Here is a 14862-nt window from a genome sequence, read left to right as displayed (position 1 = left end):
ATGTGACTGATCCGTCCTGGTGTGAACGCTGGGAGTACAGTCCAGTGGCTCCAAGTGGGAACTGGCCCTGTTACCTGCCTCCGTGTGCACATCCGTTCCTGCTGGCCTGCCACTGTCTCGTCATTGCTTTCAGGTATTACTTTCAGGAACTTTTAGGATTACGAGACCCTTGATTTAGTGCACGTAGGTAGGAAAGTGGCCTGTCATTAAGAGTTGAAAACTGTAGTTTTCTCTCTCTTCTTGTTGCTGGCTGCCTTCTTAGCGGGAGAGGCAGGAGCTGTAATAATGAAGCATCCAGCACAGGCTGGCCAGTTGGGTTTCACTAAGGAAAGCTGCTTTGGTGAGACCTGGGGGAGGAGAAGGGACAGGTTGGAGTGGAAGTGAATTATAATGGTGCGTTTAATTAAAGTTTACCGTCGCCGGGGGCCATTTGTTAAATGGCGGCTGCCCCTTCTCTTTTTTAGGAACCGTGTGATCTTTCTCTTTGCTCTGACCCATTCAGCTGCTAGACTGTTTGCCTTCACCAGTCTTGCTTTGATCCCTTGGTTAGATTTCCCCCTACCCTGGAGCTTCGCACATTGCATGCCCAGGACTCATTTTCCTCTTCGGTGCAAGAGGATTCTTGTGGGTTTCAGAGATGCAGACGGAGGTCTCTGGATGAGTCTAGTCATTCTTCGTCTGCAGTCACCCTGGATCACCCCACCTCTTCCATTTCCTCCTTCTCATTCCCTTCCCCCTCTGAGCCAAAGTGGCCAACGTTTAAAAATCCATATTGTTTTAATCTATATGCATTGTGTGTGCAACTCATTTAAGCTGAGTGTTTCTTTGAGTGGGCACAGGGGTGGGGCAAGGAGGACCTAATTCAGCAGCTTTGAGAGACTGGGCTGATGGCGGTCATTTTTTGACCTTGATCTCTGAAAGCTCTAAGAGGGGAGAACTCCAGTGAGGTTAGCTCACCGTGTCAAGCCCGGCACTCACGTCTGCACCTGCCAGGCTCATGTGGGCGGGCGCGGCTATGTTGTTAAATGTGATCCGAGGACACGTTTTCATGTTCATCCATCCAGCCCAGGCTGTTAACGTGTGAGTACTGAAATTCACTTTTGTTTTTCTCTTATACTTTGTCAAATCAAGGAAATTGGGACAGGGAATGGCCCTTAAGGGCAGCTAGTGAAATGCTTTTGAAACCTTTCTGGGGTCAGAGATATCTTAGAAAAAATTGATGAAAATGATGGATCCTTCTTCAGAAAGTATAGGTGTTCTGCCCCCCCCACACACACACATGGACTTGCATACATTTCTTTTTAATATAAACTATTTTTGACTGGCTCATACATTCCTTTGGTTCAAAATTTGAAAGATACAGAAGGGAATATGGTACAATGGTAAGCGGCCCCTGGGCTACCTAGTTCGCTGCTGGGATGCAGCCAGCATTACCCAATTTTTAAAGTCCATCCATGGAACTTGAGGTTGGAACCTAGGTCTAGTTCATCCATGTTTAAAAATGTAGATTCCAAGCACAGAGAGATGGAGGAACTTGCCTAAAGTCACAGTGGCAGAGCCTGGGCTAGAATTCTATTAGGGAACAACTCTAATGGACATTTTTAAAAAAATTAAGTTCATTTGGCTTCACGAGAGCGCTGCATGAGAAAAGGTGATGATGAGGGCAAGAGAAGAGCGAGCATCTGGTGGAGGAAGCTTGGGGTTTTTGCTAGGTCTTGGAGGACAGTGAACAAGCATTTGTCCCTTGGTCTCTTTTGTAGCCATGCCTTTGGGGAGGGAATGTTCAGAAGATCAACTAGGTTTCTGACTGTAATTATCAGATGGGCCTTAATTAGTGGCGACCTTTCTTAACCTTTGGGCCATAGGCCCTCACACCCCGCCCCTCTTGGCTGATGGGCAACTTCTGAAGGTTTAAAGACTGTCAAGGGACCATTTGGGCAGAGGTCAGAGGTAGGGAGACCAGGACTCCTCCCACTTTCCCTTGAGCTTGGAGCTTCTCTCCTCTCTCTCTCCCTGTCACCCACATCTGCCTGGCCCTCTCCCCCTCTGCTGAAGAGGGAACTGAAGGTAACGGGTGGCATGCCAGCTGCTGTGTGATGATGCACGCTTCAGGCCAGCCTACGAGGAAAGTATGATGAGGCCCGTTAGGCAGATGTGCCAGGTGAGCTCAGAGAGGTTACATACCCAAGGCAGTCCGTGGGATTCTGCTCAAGCCCAGGACAGCCTAGAATGTGGACTCCTCTTCCCAGGCTCCTATGTAGCTCCATGCAGGGGGCCTCTGACTTTGGACCTACAGGGCTGGTCCCCCAGCCCTTTCCCCATTTCCCAGTCTCACACTGTGAGCCTGCCCCATGCCAATGAGCAAAGCTGTCCCCAGGAGGGACTGTTGGGAAGCCCCCAGAAGAGGGCACTTCCTAGGCTTGGTGTGCTGGGGACACACCGCCGAGCTGTCCAAGCCCTTGTTCCAGTCAGGGATTCTGGAGCAAGGCTGTTCTTCTGAAGTCTCCCTCAAGCTGCCTCCTGTCTCTGAAGTAGTAAAGAATGATCTGGAGTTCCCGTGGTGGCTCAGCAGTAACAACGCTGACTAGTATCCATGAGGATGCGGGTTCGATCCCTGGGCTCCCTCAGTGGGTTAAAGATCCTACACTGCAGCTGGAAAGATGCGGCTCGGGTCCTGCATTGCGGTGGCTGTGGCGTAGGCCAGCAGCTGAGGCTTGGATTTGAGCCCTAGCGTGGGAACTTTCATATGCTGCAGGTACAGCCCTGAAAAGCAAAAAAAAAAAAAAAAAAAAAGAAGAAAAAAGAAAGAAAATCCAGGAAAGCTTACCTCCCCATGGGCACCACATTGAGGACCCACAATTGATGGGTCCCCGCTTAAGGCTACACTCAAGGGACGAGTCGCAACGGGTCTCCTGGGGGCCCTGTCTCCGCCCACTCCAGGCCAGCACTCTGTAGCCGTCAATCCTTTTACACATCTGAACATGTCATCTCCTTGCCTGGAAACCTCCCCTGGCTCCCTGTTGCCTCTGGGATAAAGTCCAAATTCCTTAGCCCAGCAAGCAGAGCCCTCCACCATTTCTCCATCCCAGGGGTAGAATATCTTCATTTTTAAAAAAAGGAATTAAGTATACATGGGAAAAAAAAAAAAAGAAGAAGAAGAAAGAAAGGATGGAGGGAGGAAGGAAGGAACGGAAAGATCAAACAGCATGAAAAGATACTTGGTGAAAAGTCGACCAGCCCCCTTCCTTCCAGGCCCTCCTGGTCCCTGGCTGAGGGAGCGCTGTCCGCAGTTACTCCGTGTATACTTTGTGTTCCTAGGTGCACAAAGAAGCTTAGATTTATTCTGGATGTCCCCTGGAGGGAGATCTTAGGATGAGCCAAAGACAGGAAGGAAGGTCCAGGGCAAGAAACTGGACTGCAGTCAGAGCCCCGGTCTGGGTCTGGGTGTCCCTCACCCTCACGCTAGGGAGTAGCTATTATTCTTCATAGGCTCCTGGGCAAGGGGGTGGGGTGTGCTCTGGTGACAACGTTGGGCTCCCTAAGCCAGCCCTGCTGTGGCTTGGGAAGGGTTCTCTGGAAGGAACGGGCGGGAGCAGGAAAGGATGGGGCAGTGGCTGTGGAGTCCAGGTCTCCCCTGCAGTTTCCAGCACTTCGCTCACCTGTAGCCCACATTCCCCTCCCTCTCCAGGCCCCACAGCAGCTTGGTGAAGCCGGCAGAACTGCTTCCTTAGGTGACAGACCGGGAAACTGCGGCTGAGGAAACAGCAAGGGAGAAATGTTATGGAGCGTAACCTCTGCACAGGACAGTGGGCTAGGCATTGTCATATACTATTGTTCCTTTATCGTGGTAAGCCTTTGAGGCTGCTTGTTGCTATGATTCTCCTTTGACAGGCAAATAACCATAGTAGTTACTATTTTTTTTTTCCCTTTTTGTCTTTTTAGGGCTGCACCTATGGCATATGGAGGTTCCCAGGCTAGCGGTAGAATTGGAGCTGTAGCCACTGGCCTACGCCACAGCCATAGCAATGCCAGATCCAAGCTACGTCTATGACCTACACCACAGCTCACAGAAGCGCCAGATCCTTAACTCACTGAGCCAGGCCAGGGATCGAACCCACAACCTCATGGTTCCTAGTCGGATTTGTTTCCGCTGCGCCACGACGGGAACTCCCCATAGTAGGTACTATTATTATTCCCATTTTACAGCCAAGGCAGCCAAGGCACGGAGCATGAATAACTTGCCCCTGCCTGGCCTCACTCCCTCTCCCACATCGTTCCCAGCCTCCCCAGGCCCACGCCCCAGACCTCACTCTCCACCAGAGCAAACCCTTGGTGGGAGGGCCTGGGTTTTCATTGCAAGGAGGAGCCAGCATGTGAAATTCAGAGCCATGGGCAGTGGTTCCGGAAGCACAGCTCCAGGAGACCCAGCTGCCTGTGAGAACAGGTTTGGGTCACAGGGGATGCCCAGGGCCATGCTGGCGGCCAGCACCCTGGAGAGGCAGCTCCGGAATGCTGGGCCATGTGAACACGACGGAATTAACTCTGTGGCCCTGGGTCTTCGCCCGGACAGCCATGTGACCATCTCCCACAAAACCCTCCCCCCGCCCCCAACCAGTTCCTGACTCGGGAAGTTGCCGACGTGCCCACTCTGGTGGGACAAAGAGACCCAGGGACGTGGAGAGGGAGCTTTCTGGAATTAGGCTTATTTGGGGAGAGGGGGAGAACTTCCCAGGGCAGGACAGAAACAGGGGAGCAGGAGGGCCCAGAGGAGGAGATGCAGGGAGGTTGCTCACCTGGGGTGAAAATACGAGGCCAAGCCATGGGCTGGAGGTGGCGCCTCAGGCTCCAGGCGGCTTCCTGCCCCAGAAGGGCCTTCATGCTGCCTCGGTGATTGAGTAACACAGCGTGGCTGGGGGAGGCAGGGCGCCTTCGCCAACTCCTACCTGTCCTCGGGCCGCCCCTCCCCCACAGGGGCAGAAGGGGTCAGCAGGTGTCTGGGGGTGGGGCAGGGAGGGCCTCAGGGAGCCTGCGCCTCCTTTTCTTAATCCTGCAGGGCCCAGGTCAAGCCCTTCTCCCTGGGAACCAGCTGAGTCAGAGCCTGCGGCCTCCTTATCCCTTCATCTCCTGTCCCACCTGCAGTGGCTTCTTCCCAGGGCTCTCTCTCTCTCCTCCTTGTGGAGGCTAAGCGCCTGCAGCCAGGTTCCTGGGCCCTCAGGACGGCAGCGGTTTGCTGGAGAAGCCCAGAGCCCAGGCCGTGGGGGGCCCGCAGCCAGGCTCCTGCTTCTGTCTTCTCCCCACTCCTGTGTCTTCCTCTCACCCTATGATTCCAACCTCAACATTTATCAAAGGACCACACTCCACTGACCGCTTGTGTGCGCCCAACAGACATTGACCAATAGACATTTGGGTTCAAACCCTGGCTCTGCTGTTTGGGCAAATTGCCTGATCTCTCAGGGCCTCAGTGTCCTCTGTATGGGTGGGAATATGCCCTGCCAGGTTGTTGGAAGACTTAAAACAAATAGTGCATGTCAGGGTCAGCCTGGTCCAAGCTGGTTGGCTCTCAGGGCATGTTGGCTATTGCTAGCACTCGTATTCGCGCATTCGTGCCTGGCTCAGGCCCCGCCCGTCCCCACCTCCACCCCCACTCCCAGTGCTGGGAGGGGCAGGGGATGGTTAAGGGCTGTGACCACGGGCACCCCAGGAGCACAGATCTGGGTCACCGGGGAAGACTCTTTCCAGAAGGTGGAGCCTGTCAAGGAAGGAGAGAGGGGAGAAAAGGGCTAGGAGGCAGAAGAGTAAGTTTCCGATGGAGAAGGACGAAGTGTTAGCTTGATTTGGCTGGACTGTGGGGAGAGGGGAGGCAGGACCAGCAAACAAGACCCCCGCTCAGCTGGTGTGCTGTTTGGAAAGCTCTTTCTGGCAGTGTGAGGACTAGATTCTCTGGTAGGAGAAGCGAGCATGGGGAACCAAGTAGGAGGTGACTGCAGTGATCCAGGCAAGAGGTGACGAAGCCAAAGTCAGGAGGGGCTGTGGTGTGTGGGGATCTGAGAGCCAGTAGGAAGAGAGCTGACTGGTGCCTGCGGGCGAGGCCGAGGAAGGAAGGAGATAGGCTAGTTCTCAGCTCGGATGCCCAAGGAATGCAGCAGGTACAGGAGTAGCAAAAGAGGTCTGGTCAGTTTGGGACGCTGGCCTGATGTGCCATAGGCCAGCTTGGGGGAGATGCCAGGTAAGCAGGTGGACCTGCAGGCCTGGGCTCTGCAGACAGGTCTGGGCAGGAACCGAGAGGCGCTGTGTGCCTTGTGGGTGGTAGTCAGAGGTGTGAGTTGAGGCGAGGTTCCTCAGGGAAAGCGGGCAGAAAATGAGAAGATGATGGAATGCTAGGAACCCTCCCCGTCCAGGGTTCAGGGGAGGAGCGGAGCAGCAGGAGAGAAGGGAGGACAGTCGCAGGCAGTGTGCTCTGCCTGCAGAAGCAGATGCTTGGGGTGGGGTCCTCAACAGGGTCGGGTTGGGCTGAGACGGAGGAAGAGAAGTCCCCCAAAGTGTCTGGAGAACCTGGCCAGAGAGGTGCATGCAGAATGGAGGGGACAGAGGCTAGGACACAGCTTACTGAGAGGACAGCAGAAGGCCCAGCTTGTCCCAGGGTCTTGGCTCGGAAGGGAAGGAAAGAGCCTGGCAGCCAGGGGGCAGGTGGCAGGATTCTCTCTGATGCAAGTTGAGGGAGACAGAAGCTGCCTGTTTATAGGGACAGAACTAGAAGGAGTGTTCGAATATAGCAGTGGGGGGATGGGTATGAAGGAGTGACGGGCTTGCAGAGGGGAGGAGACAGCAGGAGAGGCAGGGTAGGGTACTGGAAAGTCACACTCATAATAGCTGCCACTGAAGTACTGCTTCCTGTGTGCAGGGCGCTGTTCTCAGCGCTTTGCATATGCTCATCCATCTAGTCCACAAGCAGCCTATGCAGTAGGTGCTGTTATTATCTGCGTTTTACAGATGAAGAACCCAGATACAGAAATGTTACATAGCTTGCCCAGCGTTACCACAGCTAACATGCGGTGCTGCCAGTGTGCCAGGATTTGAGCCCAGGCTGGGTGCCTGCAAGGGTGTGTGGTCAAGAGCATGGATTCTGGGGCCATGCCTAGCTTTGAATCCGAGCTCCTCACTCATTTGCTTTGCCCTCCTGTGCCTTAGTTTCCCCCCACCCCAGGAAAATGGGCCCGAGAATTGTACCCATGTCATAGTGCAATTGGGTGCATCAGATATAGAAATATCCATAAAGCCCTCGGAGCAGGGCTTGGTGCACAGAAAGCACAGGTAGAGGGACTCACCTGGGGTGGAACTGAGGGTCTCCTACACTGGGAGCAGAGGAGGAAGCCAGCACAGGGTGATGGAGGGATTTGTGGAGGTCCTTGGCCTTTGTGCAGTGTTTATTTATGCATCCTCTCCAGGGCCAGACACGGCTCCTCGTGGGCAGTGTAAGAGCAGCTTGTGCTGGGGTTGAAGCAGCCCTTGGACCAGACCCCAGTCCCTTTGCTCCACTCAGTTGCCATGGGACCTTCTGCACGTTAGCCTCAGAGCCTTAGTCTCTCCCCGGGCCAAGGATGCCCACCTCCCGGGAAGGATGGAAGGAGATCACATGTGTGAGCAGCATGCCCAGAGTGATACCAGGCACCCAGGTGATGCTTGTTATTTTATTTTCTATATTTTTAAAAATTTCATGGCCGCCCCTGTGGCATATTGAAGTTTCTGGGCCAAGGATCAAATCTGAGCCATAGCTGAAACCTACACTGCAGTTGTGGCAATGCCAGATTCTTTAACCCCATGGGCTGCGGCGGGGATTGAATCTACCTCCACAGCGACCCGAGCCACTGCAGTCAGGATCCTTAAACCACTGGGTCATGGGGGAACTCCCAGCTGATATTCATGATATAGGAGCTACCTCCATCACGTCTACAAATGTCGATGGGGCAGGGGCCAGGCACTGTTCTAGAATGAAAAAAAAATTTTTTGGGGGGGCCATGCCCATGGCATGTGGAAGTTTCCAGGCCAGGGATCGAACCCATGCCACAGCAGAAGCCCTAGCCACAGCAGTGACAACGCTGGATCCTTACCCCTCTGAGCCACCAGGGAACTCTATAGAATGAAATTATTAATATTTTCCCTGGGGCCTCAGCAGAGTACCTAGATGGTCACTAACTGTAGGTGAGATGGGGAGACAGGGTATCTCTAGCAAGGAGTAAGGACCAGGTGAAGGAGGAGGGGATAGGATGAATTAGTCAGAAATGGAAAGTGGGGCCTTTGCTTGGTAACCCGCTGGCTCCCCATAACTGTCTCACACCTTAGTTTCCCCAGATCCTCTCCGATCCTCTCCGGCGAAACCAGCTTCCCCCGTGCAGTAGGGCAGTGCCCTCTTCCCTCTGGGGGCCTCCCCGTCCAGAGGATATAGCTGTGGGCTGAGGTCACATGCTCCCTCCTCCTCAACACCCCGCTGTCCCCTCTCCACCCCCTTTCTGATCCTTGACTTAACCCTGAGCTGGATTAAGACCTTTAGCTGCCCTGAGAGCTGAGAGGTTAATGTGCACCTCCCCCCCCCATCCCCTCTCGGACAAACTCAAAATAAAAACCACCCTAAACCTTAAAATCAGTGGGACAAGGTCCAACAAATTTCTGATTTTTTTCCCAGGACCACGACTTCCTTGCTATTTCTGAAATACTAAGAATTAGCTCTTTAAAAAAAAAAAAAAAAAAAAAAACCCAAACCAAAACACTTTGTTGATGCCCTTTTACTGCCAGTGTCCTGAGCACATGCTTAATCTGCCTGTAAGGTAACCTGGCCTTGCCTGCCCCCTCCCCTGTGCCAGAGCGGGATGGAGGCCTAGCCTGCAATACGGGGCATTGGGCCACTCCGCCCAGAGCCTTCCCCAGGGGAGAGGGAGGCCCTGGGCCAATCAGCCCCTCCCGGAGAGGTGATGTCAGGAAAGCCCAGAAGGTTCCACTCCACCCCTGCCATGGGTGTACCCTGTCCTCCCCACCAGAGCTGCCAGGGCCAGTCCGGGCCCCCTTCCAGTCCTCCAGCTGGCCAGGGACGGCTGGCCTGCATCAGTGCCCAGCCTGCTGCCCTTCACACCTGCGGCCAGGTCTCCCTGCCCAAGCTGCTCCTCTCCCGCGGTGGGGGAGCGAGTAAGCAAGTGCTGGAACTTCTGCAGACTGGCTTTCCCGGATCCTGCTTATGAACTCTGGTTAAAAATAAACCCCGTGGGTCTGAGCAGGAGAGGGTGGGAGGGTGAGGTACTTAGAGACGGAAAAGGCAGGGAGCCGGCCATGAACATGCAGGAAGGCACCTTCGGGGAGTGTCCCAAAGAAAGGGGCTGAGCATTCCACGTGGGAGGACTTTTCGGAGCCCTTCGTTTCACCTAGAAAACAGGCCCAGAACGAGGGCAGGTCTTTTCCCTAATGTCGGCAGCAAACAAGTGGCAGTTGGGACAGAGCCCTCTTGGCCTTGCTCTGGCTCCTCCCCTTTTCCTGAGTGAGGCTTGAGGACCGCTCTCCCCATCCTGAGCAGCCCCTGCTAAAGCCAGAAAGCACCTCTGCCTCCCCTACCCACCTGCCGCTGCCCACTCTCCTGCTCAGCTCTTTCTGTCCCCGCACCATCCAGCTTGTCCCCTTTCACCTCTTCAAGGGAAGGGACATTTATTATTGTGTCCAGTGTGGCACATCCGAAGCCATGTATTCCTCTTGATGATAAACCAAAGCCGGAGGTTAGATGTTTTCCGAAGGAAATTTCACATTCCAGGAGAGAGAAGGAAAGGAGCTAGTGGATTCTGAGCTTGACATGCGCAGGGCATTTCCCCTACATGACTCGCAAGCCTTAGGGCAGCGCTGGAAAGCATCTTCCATCTGCGAGATGAGCCCTCAAGCCCAAGAGTTTTAAGGCCTTAGCTTAAGGTCTCGGAGCAGCAGGGCTCGGCTGGAACCTGTCTCCCCACCCACTGGTTTGCTCCTGCAGCATCACAGCTTAGAGCAAGCCTGCAGGGAGTGCTCTCTGGGCACTTCTCGCATCATCCTCGCACACCCACGAGAGAGCTTCTTGTCCCCTCCTTTTACAGCGGAGGAAGCTGAAGAAGGTTAAGAGACTATGACCCCCACTAGACAGAAGTGGAGAGGGAATTTGAACCCAGGGACTCTGCTCGGGCCCATCTCTTAATCGGGCACAATCCAAGCCCTTCCCTGTACTTCCCTCTTCGCCTTGGCCTTGAGGATGTGGGTTTCAGACCGGCCTCCTGAGTCTCCCTGGGGAGGACAGGGGCTGCAGGTTCTCTCTCTGCAGCTGCTCTGGCTAAAGGCTCAGGGAAGGAGGAAGCAAAGATATGGACTGAGAGTGGAGTGTGAGATTTATGTCGTGTCCTTTTTCAGAGTTTTAGTTTTGTCCCCACTGGTCTGGGAGATTAAGGTTGTATATTTCTTTCCTCAATAAGTGCTTCCACCAGAAAAGCCCAGGAAATACACATATAGGGTATTTCCTCGAGAGAGTTCAGGCAGGCTTTGGGGTTAGACAGAAGAGGTTCCCTTTCTTCTGTACTCGTGATCTTGGAGAAGTCACTCCGAGGCTTGAATTTCTTTTCTGCCATGTTGAAAGCATAGCGCCTCCAAAGAATTATAACGGGGGTCAATGAGACAACAGATAACTATAAACTGTGCAGTCATCTATGGTTGTCAGTAAGACCCATTGAAGCTACGATCTTCTTAAAGGAAGATATCAGTTTGAGGGGCAGTGAAGGTGGCCGGGGGAGTGACAAGCCAGGCAGAGAGGCTGGTGGTACAGTGAATGTTGTCCCAGAGCCCTGAGACCTCTGAGTTACAGGGGAGAGGCTGCAGGTGGGTCAAGATTTGCTTTACCTGTGCCCTGTCCCCTGTGCCCCAGGGGATCAGGAAACTGTCTCTGCCTGGGCTGCGGAGGGAGCAGCCAGCGCCTGCATCGCCCGTGGGTGGAATGCACCCATTGCCCTTCCAAAGTGCAGGGCCCTCAGGCTCATTGTCAGACAAGAGCAGTGACATTCTCCTAGCTGATTCCACCCCAGGGTCCCCCGAAGGGGAGGGGCTCCTGGCCAGTCTGGAAAGCTGAATGGCTATGCCTGTCAGGGGTCCTCGTTTCCAAACTGCCCAGGTGGCTGCGGGGAGATGGGGGGCTGGGAGGAGGGAGACACGAGGAAATGTTGCCTAAATGGAGCCTGGTCCGTGGCACCAGGAGGAAGGGGCTGCAACAGGCGGATGCGGTCTCCTGGTTGCCACTTACGTAACCATTTCGCTCAGCCCCCCACAGAGTACGCACAAACAATAACTTGGAATAGATACCAATCTGGTTGAGGCAGGTCATCAAAACCTGGAACAGTCCCTGCCAAACAGGAACGTCCTGCCTCTTCAGTTGAGTAGATGCCTGGGCTGGGGGGTTGCGGGGCAACGAGAGATGTAGTCGTGTCCTCAGAGTCAGGAAGTGCGGATTGTCCTTGCTTTGGTAGGTCATCTGGTCAGTTATCATTTTTCAGCATTCAGAATGTGGGCACAAATAAGCCAAAGTCCTTGTTGATATGCCCCCAGGCTTGTGGGGGAGAGTTCCAGAAATGCCCACATTAGAAAAGTAGAGGCAACAACTGCTTTAACTTGGGCAGTTTGGCTTGGATTTTGACAAGTGAATAGGAGTTCACTGAACAGAGAAGGGAAAATCCCAGGTCTTGGTTGTCCACTAGTTTAAGAAGAAAAACCACCCCTGTGCAAAATACATGAGTTCTGGAAGGTGATCTAAGGTGGAAGGAAAGTATGACTCAGGAAATGAGGCCCTTCTGGGTCTGATGGTGAATCTTCCTGATACTGTAATTTTGGTCTCTGCCCCACTGGGCAGGCCTCCAATTCTTCCCTGGACTCTGCCGGAAGAATACGTAACCAAACCAAATTTCTCTCTCTGAGTGGGCCATTCAGTGCTTGATAACTGGGAGCAGAGACCAAGAGAGGACATTTTATTGGTGCTGTGGAGAGTCAAAATACACACAGATAGGAGGCCTTTCCCATCTCTCTGCCCCCGTGCCCTCTTCTTCTCTTGCCCTGACCAAAACCACCAGGCCCCCTCATCTCTCTTAACCTGCTTTTGCTTGGTCCTGAGATAGCCTGGCTGAGTCCTTGACCTGTCATTTTCTAGATCTCTCGGCTCAGTGGTTCAGGACCCAGACTCCTACATGGCCATCCCCAGTTATTCCTTAGGTCCTGACCTTGCGCTCTCAACTTGATTGATCCTGCAGCCCCATAAGGACTCACAGGTAAGTCCTCTCGCATAGCAAAAGGCCACCAATAGCAAAATCCCAAACCAGCTGTGGGCCCGCAGGCAATCTCCCACTTGAACATGGCAGAGCCCATGTTCACCATTTCCAGGACCAGAGGGACCAGCTGTTTGTGACCTTAGCCCCTCATCGCTTAAACAGCAGGCAATGCAAAGCCATGCAGGCATTTGGTCTCAGCTGAATTTATTTGCATCTACCTTTGGATGAGTCAAAAGCATGTCTGGGATGTTCTCTTGTGGCGCAGTGGGTTAAGGATCCAGTGTTGTCACTGCAGCAGCTTGGGTCACCACTGTGGCTCAGGTTCTATCCCTGGCCCAGGGAATGTCTGCATGCCATGGGCGTGGCCAAAAAAAAAAAAGCATGTCTGATTATCATGTATTATCTCTTTTTTAAGTTAGAGTTCCCCCACATGGAAGGAAGGAATAGGGCTTTGTCACCTATTTCACCAAAGGGATGGTCAAGGCATTAAAGTGTGATTGGCTCCAAGTTCCTTTATTTAGCAGACCCCTGAAGGAGCACCTTACCACCTGCTGTGGCTGCAAGCACAGGGCACTCAGGAGGAAGCAAAACAAAGGGCCTGTCCTCAGGAATCTTGCATTCTGGTGGGGGCAGACCAACAATCATTATCCCTGCCAGGATGTCAGCCTAAGTCATGTGCTATTCAGCCGGATAACGTAGGGAGGAGGAGAGTGATTGACAGGACGGAGAGAGTGTTGTTTTATACAAACGGTTCTGGAAGGCCTTACCGACGAGGTGACGTCATCAGAGAAGAGACCTGGTGTGTAGATGAGGCTCGGGGGTTCCAAGCCGAGTGAAGATAACCACACTGCAGGCCCTCACGCCTTTATCTCTCGGCCGCTGGCTCCCTGCAGCGAAGCAGTGCCTCTTTGAAAAAAGGAATGACAACTATTCGTCTCTGGGTCTTGGGTTCTGAATGTGGTCCAAACACTCTTTGCGCGTTTCCCCTCCCCCTCCAGAAGGTCTCGCGTGAGTACGAATGTCCAGTCCAGGAACAGTGCCTGGAACAGAGGAGAGTGTTTTTGACTGTGTTGCAGATAGAAGGCATGATCAGAGGCCTGTAGCTGGAGGTGACGCGTGGGCCTGGGGATAAAATACGTCCCAGGACAGAGGCAGGAGGGGTCTCTAATTTCAGTCCCTGGGGTTGATTCAGTGGCATCATCTTTGTCTTCTACAGAAAAATAATTGCAAACATCGATATTGTGCTAGCCACTGTTCTAAACACTTTGTATACATGAATGCATCTTGTCCTCATCAAAGCCCTATGTGACAGGTGGTACTATCATCCCTATTTTACAAGTCAAAGTTCTGAAGTACAGAGAGGTTAAGTGACTTAGCTGAGGTCACACAGCTAATAACTGGCAGCGCCAGGAGGTAAACCCAAGAATTCCTGTTCTTAACCTTATGATAGTTCCATACCCTATATCCTTACCCCATAGACTGGCTCCCTAGATCTTTAACTGGGGTGTTTGTGCCCGCAAGAGTCTCTGGATGAGCCAGAGGGTTTTTGAGCCTCCCCTTCCACGAAGGTAATACTTAAGCAAAGATTTCAGAAAAAAATTAAGTGTTTAATTATAAGTAATTTAAGACATTTTCATACTGAGATGATGAGACAGATATAATGCCAAAAGCCAGGCAGAATTTTAAGATAAAAAAGGAGAGCTCTTTCTAGGAAATGCCACCTTGATGGTGGGTTGCAGGGTTTCTGTCCCCAGATGCCCTCTTTGGCCCCTAGAGCCGAGGGTGAACTGTGCTTGTCTGTGACTTCCCCGTTGCAGCACAAGTGCATGAGTACACACACACACACACACACACACACACACACACACACACGGTCTGTGACTATTGGATGGAAGGGAGTCCTGGGCCATGTCGGGCTTGGCTGCAGTGGGAAGTGCCCCTTTCTGGTTATTCTTCTGTGGGCCCTGGGCCGCCGAGGCCAAGGGGACTGGGCAGGGGGAAGGCTGGATCCTGGCTGCCCGAGGGAGATCTGTGCCTCTGGGCTGGTGTAAGGCTGATCCTACCTAATGTCACCAAGACAGTCACAGGAGAGGCAGAAGGAGGCCTGGCCCCCTGTGCTGTGAAATACCCCTCGGGCCAGCATCGGATTCACAGAGCCAGTCCTTTGCCTGTTCCCTCCCGCAGAGTGAGAGGCGTGTTCAGTGGCCCATGTTTTCCATGTGTCTGTGTGTGTCAAGCCCAGGGACGAGGGTCCTCACTGCCATGTGCCACAGAATGGGTCCCCTTGGGGTGGCAATGCCCACAGGAGCTTCAAAGGCAGGAGAGGAAGGCAAGCTGACACTTCCCCCCGCTATTGACAGGGAGCTGAGGTGCCTCACAGAGGACAGGCCTCGTAATTAATGTGCCGGCGTCTTCACTGACAAAGCAGAAAAGCAAACACACAGGCGAAGGGGGGGAGTCACGGAGGGAGACGGCGGTGCTGGAGGAAAAGGGCAGGGATGTGTGGCGTGTGTCTGGGGGTGGGAGGGCTCGGGCAGGGCGATCTGAGGGGGAGACA

At 53.4% G+C, this 14862-nt stretch overlaps 1 long non-coding RNA gene across 1 annotated transcript; it reads right to left on the bottom strand.

Moving 5' to 3' along the window:
• Positions 1 to 1285: 1285 nt before the first annotated feature.
• LOC146401857 (uncharacterized) lies at positions 1286 to 8744 on the bottom strand. Its single transcript, XR_014809333.1, has 3 exons — positions 4794 to 8744; positions 3660 to 3753; positions 1286 to 2118 (listed from the first exon to the last, which is right to left on the bottom strand). It is a non-coding gene; the product is annotated as an uncharacterized LOC146401857 (long non-coding RNA).
• Between the last annotated feature and the right edge of the window lie 6118 nt (positions 8745 to 14862).

Source organism: Sus scrofa, chromosome 7, assembly GCF_054392235.1.
Source record: "Sus scrofa isolate SSC_HxYL_T2T_F1_AM1 chromosome 7, Sscrofa_HxYL_maternal_Yorkshire_Landrace_v2.0, whole genome shotgun sequence".
NCBI classification, from domain to species: domain Eukaryota; kingdom Metazoa; phylum Chordata; class Mammalia; order Artiodactyla; family Suidae; genus Sus; species Sus scrofa.
Note: the sequence above shows the minus strand (reverse complement) of the source record. Positions and strands in the feature narration are given on the sequence as shown.